This window comes from Balaenoptera acutorostrata, chromosome 2, assembly GCF_949987535.1.
Source record: "Balaenoptera acutorostrata chromosome 2, mBalAcu1.1, whole genome shotgun sequence".
Taxonomy (NCBI): Eukaryota; Metazoa; Chordata; class Mammalia; order Artiodactyla; family Balaenopteridae; genus Balaenoptera; species Balaenoptera acutorostrata.
The window spans coordinates 158,386,594-158,394,203 of record NC_080065.1 but is presented as its reverse complement, the minus strand read 5'-3'; the positions used below and the strand labels follow the sequence as shown (position 1 = coordinate 158,394,203).

The window sequence follows — 7,610 nt, the reverse complement described above, 5'->3', positions numbered from 1 at the left end:
TCGCGGTGGCCTCTGGGGCACCACAGGGCCACCATCAGGGCTGTGCACACATCTGGGCTCCCTAAAGTTGACTCACAGACCAGGGGCTCCTGTGGCCCAGGAAGAATGCCAGCCAGAGAAAAAGAACTAGCAAGACGGAAGCCATGATCTTTTGTAACCCATCCCTTTGGCTGTATTCCATCCGTATTCACAGAAGCTGCCTGCCCCAGAGCAGAATGTATAGGAGGACCTTGTTTCGTTTAAAAAAGAAAACAACTCACCATATCGCATCAAATCTAAGATGCCCTAGATTGTAAGACCACCGCTGTTTTACGTACCACAAAGAAAGAAAACGTGCTGCCATTTAAACTACAACACGTGGTTGACTGTAAGACATCCTGAGTTCAGAGATGCTCACGGTAAAACCATGTGCACCTTGGAACTGATGGAATTCAGGATACAAAAATTAAGAAGCACCTCCTGGAATGTTAACAGCTCATTCCTCTGCCTGGAGCACCCCGTGCTCACCTGGGTGACTTCTATCTACCCTCAGAGCTCAACTCAGGTGCCTCCTCCCCAGGGAAGGTGCCCCAGGACATTTTGGACTCTATTCTGGGAGCACAGAAGTCGCAAAATGATGGACTGCGTGTCAGTCTGGTGCAGAGATGTATTCTGTTTGGCCCATGCAGGGGGTTTTTTGTTTGTTTTTGTTTTGCCCATAATCAAAACTTTTTTGAAAAACCTACACCAAAATAGGAGAGTGTTGTTGTGTATACCTTAAAAATTAAACGTAATTATATTATCTTGGTAGATTAACTAGAATTATTGAACTGATAGGTCTTTCTGTGACAGAACACAAATCCAGGCAGCTGTGTGGATCATTGGCGGTGCTTTCTTCTGCATGAACACCCTACTGTGAGTCTGGCCTTTCCTCCTGTTGGCTGGCACAACACTGTTGAACAACCTACACAAAGCACCACCGTCTGAGCATGGCTGAAAACTGTGGTAATCTTGCAGCAACCTGGACATTTTTCATCCATAAGGTAAGAACTTAGACTTTGAACCAGCCGTTTCATTTTGTTTTTTCTTCTCCTCTTCCAAGGAAGGATGCAGTAAATCTCTAGCCAAAGGCACGTTGATCCTTTCTCAAGCCCAGCCCGTCCAGATCTCTAAGGCGACACCCCTAGCAAGCAGCATGCAACCCGGAGTGCAGCATCAACTTCCGGGATCCCTGCAGGGTGTTTTTGTTTGTCTGTCTTTTGGGTTTTGGCTTGCTTGTTTGTTTTTTCTTAATTAGCAGCTAACATCTATAAATCAAGAGAGTTACAAAAAATTCAAGTATCTGGCTTTTCTAGGAAAACCTAAAAATGTGACATCACTGGGCCCAGGTCCCTTGGGCCTGAAGACGTTTGCGTTATGAGCCCTGCCATGGGCTTTGAGGGTTTTGAGGAAGGCATGGCATGAGCTTCTGAAAGAGAGGGGCTGACGTGTGGCACTGATTTAATGAGGAGGCCTGAGCCAGGCAGAGGCTGAATGTAGAAGTGGAGGCCTTGGTGTCTGACCAGGGAGAAGAGATGAAGATGAAAGAGACAGGAAACAGGTTGAATTTCTGGCCCAGGCACTGGGGGCCAGGGAGGATGGGGGAGGCTTCCAGGTGGGGATTAAGTTGCAACCAAAGTGGGCAACAATGGGGCTGGTAAAGGTTTTGACACCCAGTGTTTGTTTTTTTTTTTTTTTAATCAGTCATCAATTTTATATACATATATACATCAGTGTATACATGTCAATCCCAATCGCCCAATTCAGCACACCACCATCCCCACCCCACTGCGGTTTTCCCCCCTTGGTGTCCATATGTCTGTTCTCTACATCTGTGTCTCAACTTCTGCCCTGCAAACCGGCTCATCTGTACCATTTTTGTAGGTTCCACATACATGCGTTAATATATGATATTTGTTTTTCTCTTTCTGACTTACTTCACTCTGTATGACAGTCTCTAGATCCATCCACGTCTCAACAAATGACTCAATTTCGTTCCTTTTTATGGCTGAGTGACACCCAGCTTTTTTATCCTCGGTTACTGGTCCCATTTAAGCAGGCATCCCTCACCCACCTTCTGTGGTCAGGTGGGGTCCAGTGATGAGACCGAGGATCAGGCTTAATGTCAAGAAGAGACAAATCCCAGGCTTTGGGGCAATGTTAATCCCGGCTCTGGGGAAGACCAGTTCACAGTCAACTGAACAAGCGGTGGTAAGAGGAAAAGTAAGCTGCAAGGGACAACGGGCTGCGCTGGGGCCTGGGGTCTTTGCAGGGGGAGGTTTTTTGCTTTGGGGCCACATTGATGCAGAGGGCTCTTCTCTGAAAGCCTTGCTGGGGAGGGTGTTGGCCTGCCAGTCTCACCCTCTTAATCTCAGCCACCTCCAATACACAGTGGCTGTATCTTTAAGGACATTTGGAGTTGCAAGCGACAGAAACCCAGAGTAGAAGTTAATTTTTGGCTGACCTAAATAGGAAGACCAGAGATACCTCTGGTTTCAGGACTGGTTGGATCCAGGGGCTCAAATGATATCAGTAGAATGCTGTCTTTCAGCTCTCCTCTTGAACAGGCTCCCCCCGGAGATGGTCACCCTATAGTTTCAGGATCCCTTCCTACAAGCGGATTGATCCCAGAGGAAGAGAATGCTTCTATCTGGAGAATTCCAGCAAACATCCCAGGACTGATGCTCAGTGGCCTGGCTCTGGTTATGTGAGCCAATCACTCTGACACTAATTGTCCAGGTCACATCTCCAACCCTGGCATGGGGGTTGGGTGAGCTCCGTCCTGACCAGGTAGACTGAGAGTGGGCAAGGGTGGTTCCACAAAGGAAAATCCCCAGATGAAGGCAGACACAGCAGATGCTACCACAGGGCATTTGCCTCTCAACCCTGAGGCCAGAGGAAGGGGGACCTCCCTTCCCTGCCCAAGGGAAAGGAGTGTGGGAATTTCTCCCAGACCATCTCCTACCACAACCAAATAACCTCCTCTGTGCTCAGCTAGACCCACTTTCCCTACCCTTAAAGAAAGGGGGCAAGTATTATACCTCTGGGTAGCCTGGGAGCACCCCTGCCCTTGACTCGGCTCACACCTATTTTATGTCACTGCAAAAAAAAACTAGGGAAGAAAGCAATTTTGAGTGTGTTAAAGTACATAAGGAGAAACATTAACCTTGTGAGTGGAGGCTTGCAAGTCAGAAGGGACTGGATGTATTTAGGTCAGAGGATTGAGAAAATTCTGGATCACTAACGTTATCTGCTCAAAAGTACCTCTGCTATTTGCTTTCCAGGATTTTGGTTTAGAAAATGGTTAGCAATTTGGTTTCAGCTGCTGCCACATTCCTCCTAGGCCCTGGGATTACACAACCACCTTTGTTCCTGAGAATAGCTGATGGCAACACCTATAACTTGCTGGATAGAAGTGTTTGAAGTTAGCATGATATGGAGTAACATGAGCAGCAAGACTGAAAGATGGATGTAAATATTATCCCTGAAAGCTCACCTTCCTGTGTAAATCCATTTTCCAGAAGGAAGATGTCTGCAATCTCTTTTCCAACCGGGGGTGAGTCAGTGTCCCAGTTGGGAGGGAGCTGAAGTTTCCATGAAATGCTTTCCTACCTGGGAAAGACACATGTGAAGGGAGCAAACTTTAGAATGGCTTGCCCTGCTTCCACCTTGTTCAGCACAGCAAACTTTAGAAGTCAAGACCCTACTGGTCTAAAAACCTGCAAACCACCTAAATGCCCAAAAAGGAATGGAGGTGGGTCAAACCATCAGGTTCATTCACTTATTCAGTAAATATTTATTGAGTGCCTTTTATGTGCCAGCGATTATCTCTGGGTAGGAAGTTTGCCGGTGATTTTTTTTTTCTTCTGTAGAATTCGTCAGTGTTTTCCAAATTTTCTCAAATGAGCCTGTATCGCTTTTATCATCAGAAGAAAATCAGTGATCATTCAATAAGAACAAAATCAACAAAAGGAACTCCTGCTCTGAGACCAGTCTGGCAGCATGCACCAGTTACCTACTGCTGTGTAACAAATCACTCCAAATGTAGTGGCAAAAACCAACAACATTCATTCATTGTTAAATTCTCTCGTGGTTCTGGGGATTGTTGGGGCTCAGCCAGGCATTTCTTCCTCAGCGACTCACGTGCATTTGCAATCAGATGATGGATGGTGCTGGAGTCATTTTGAAGGCTTCCTCACTCACATGTCTGGCATTGGAGACTGGCTGTTGCTGGGACCTCAGCTGGGCTAGAACACTAGTAAGTGGGTTTCATGTGTGGCCTAGGCTTCCTCACAGCTTAGTGGTGGGTTCCAATGGCGAGTGTCCTGAAAGAAAGAACCAGATGGATTCTATATTGCCTTATGGGCTAGCCTCCGATGTCACACAGTGACACTTCCACTGCAGTCTTATTAGAAGCAAAAGTCACGAAAGTTAGCCCATATTCAAGGGGAGAGGACTCAGACTCCACATTATGATGGGAGGAATGTCAAGAAATATGCAAACATTTTTAAAAGGGATTGCACAGTGTTTTCCTGAACCACAGTTCCCAAGAACCTCTGCAGTCTTCCAACCCTAGCAGCCATCCTACCCACCACCCCGTGAGCCTGTCTTACCTGTCTTCTCAGCATCCCTAAACCCCACCTTGGACCCTCTGTTCTCAGCAGAAGACCTGGTCCCCTTATGAAAGGGAAACCAGAGACAGCAGATGTCCCCACACATACCTATTCTTAGGGCTGAATCTGAACCCCCTTCCCAAGGTGACCCCTCTCCCCTCACCTCCTCCATGACCTCAGCCAAACTATTGGTCCATTCTTTCTCTCCCTTTTCCTTCACATTCTTGGAATGTGCTCAGTTTCTTCACCTTAAATAAGCCAGTCCCTCGGAGCCTGATGGAGGGAACCATACAGAAAGTTATTGCAATCAGCCAGCCCAGGTCAGATCAGGGCAGTAGGCAAAGGCAGGAAAGGGTAAGCCAAAGGAAAGCCTCCTTTGGAAATAGAATGGTCATCCCCTCAGAGGTGATGGTACAGGGATATTTTTGAACGTGACTTTGAAGTTTCCAGCTTTGGCGTCCCATGAATCCTGGTATCTTTCCTACTAAATACGTAAGACAGAGTTCCCTCTGTCCTCTTAAATCCCCGAGCAGCAAGTGGGCATGTATCCTGCCGTGAGGAGGCTGAAAGACGAAGCTTTTCTAGAGAAGCGCAGAGAAGGGAAGCGGCAGGAGCAGGGTCCTGGGGCCGAGAGTGCCCTTCTCAGAGGCTGTCAGCTTATCCTCGCCTAGAGGAGAAGGAGGATGGCAGCTGTCACTCACTGAAGATCTGCTGTGGTGGCGTGTAAAGATGTGTACCCCAAGCTCACTAGCTGAGTCAAAACTGGCTCTGATGAACCTGCATGCAGTACCAGCAACGACATCAAAGCTCTGCAGGGACCCAGGAAGAGAATGGAGAGCCTGGCAGTCGTCTTAACGCTTCAGGGTCACAGTTCACGCTCATTAGCCTATCCAACACCCCGTCCAACTGAGTGGAAACGACTTCTTAAAAAGCAGAATAGTTTCTGAAGAAACTGTATGCCTAAGAGACCTAGGAGAGAAGTTGTGACAAAGAGTAATAAACGAATACCAAAACAAATCAGGAAGGGTCATTTGTACTGGATATTGTATGGCATTATTTTGTGTTGAACACAAACGCTCACTTTATGTGTGAAACAGTTGTTTAAATGCCAGATATTATGCCGAAATGTCTGATGATCCCAAAATGCCTGATGAGTTGTGAGGATGGGTGCCTAAGAGTGCATATTTGCAATGATGTTTGGGGAAATCGGTCGGGATTTCTGGATGGACTGAAGACGCAGGACGGTCTTTCCCATTCAGATCAAGGATGGCGCAGCCCGTTGCTCTCTGAAGTCCACGACTCAGGATCCAGATTTCAGGATTGGGGTAATGAGCAGTGCTTGTTCCCACTTACCCACACCCTCGCCAGCACCCAGTAATCACGAGTCTTCTTCGCTGTTGCCACTCTGGTGGGCGAGGCATGGTATGTATCTCGTCTCAGTTTCGGATCGTGGATTTCCAGTTGAGGCAGAGCATCTTTTCATCCTTTATTGGCCGTTTGTATCTCCTGACTCCCATCAACTGCCCAGGCACCTTTGGGGCTTTTCAGTCCCCAGACCATCCTGCCTTGTACAGAGAGAGACCCATCTCCTGCCTGAGGTCCGCACTCCCAGCCACGCCCTGCCCACCAGGCTAACCTTCAGGGATTCCCAGGGACCCCAACAGGCTCTCCCACAAGCAGCTTCCAGAACGGAGCAGACAACCACATTCTAAGAAGCAGGGCTGTCTCAGCTCCCTGGGAAGAAGTCTGACCCAGGCACCAGGCTGTCTCCGGGCTCCACTGCCTCCCCCAGCAGCCAAGCTTGGGGTCCTTCTGGGCGTGCTCGGGGAAGCGCCCAGTTAAACGCCAGCTGGCGTGGCCACGCCGAGTGGACACCATGTGAGGCATGTGACCGAAGGTGCATGCCACTCACTGGGCCTTCGGGAGAGTTTTCCACACTACAGTGCCACGTGTCATTTGGAAACGCCAAAAGGAGCCAAGAGGCCCATTCAGCCAGATGGTCTGACTGTCCTCGATATGCCCTAAGACCACGTGGCTGCACGTGGCCACAGGTTCCCTGACCGTTAGCGTCACCTTCATCACTGAAGGGCGGTAACCAGCGGCATCTGTAAACTCAGGGCCCCTGTGAGTTGGCTCTGAGCAAAGGCTGGGAGTAGGGGCCTCGAGTTCCAGACAGTTCTGGCCTTCTGTCTTGATCAGGAACAGGTCAGAGAAGATAATGACACCTCAGTGTCTCTTACTCCTTAACTGTTTTGGCATGAGAGCAAGTCCCCAAAACCACAGAACCAATCCCACACAGACACTTTAACGACAGAGCCAAAATTTTTAAAAAGCAAAACCAACTTTCCCCTAGATTTACTAAACCACTTCTAATTTGCAAAGTGCCCTCATATCCATTTTTTTCATTTATCCGCCCCCAAACCCTGAGTTTTTAGTTTCTTTTTATGGCTGAAAGAAGTGGAGCCTCAGAGAAGTCTAGGAACTTGCTCAGCATCAGAAATGTCAGAGCTGGCGAATGTGAAAACAGTCTTTGGAAAACAGTCTGGCAGTCCTTCAAAGAGTTAAATCTAGAGTTACCCCATGATGTAGCAATTCCACTCCTAGGTATATACCCAAGAATAATGAAAGCATGTGTCCACACAAAAACTGTTACACACAAAAAAATTTTTTTTAATCTCAAGATATATTAAAAAAAAATTTTTAAGTATGAACCGGGGCTTTCCTGGTGGTGCAGTGGTTAAGAATCCGCCTGCCAATGCAGGGGACACGGGTTCAAGCCCTGGTCCGGGAAGATCCCACGTGCCACGGAGCAACCAAGCCCATGTGTCACAACTACTGAGCCTGCGATCTAGAGCCCACGAGCCACAACTACTGAAGCCCGTGCGCCTAGAGCCCATGCTCTGGCACAAGAGAAGCCACCGCAATGAGAAGCCTGCACACTGCAACGAAGAACAGCCCCTGCTGGCCGCAACTAGAGAA

General features: G+C 48.2%; 1 pseudogene; it reads right to left on the bottom strand.

The window, feature by feature from the left end:
• Positions 1–857: 857 nt before the first annotated feature.
• On the bottom strand, positions 858–6,518 carry LOC114238845 (40S ribosomal protein S27-like; annotated as a pseudogene).
• Positions 6,519–7,610: the final 1,092 nt, after the last annotated feature.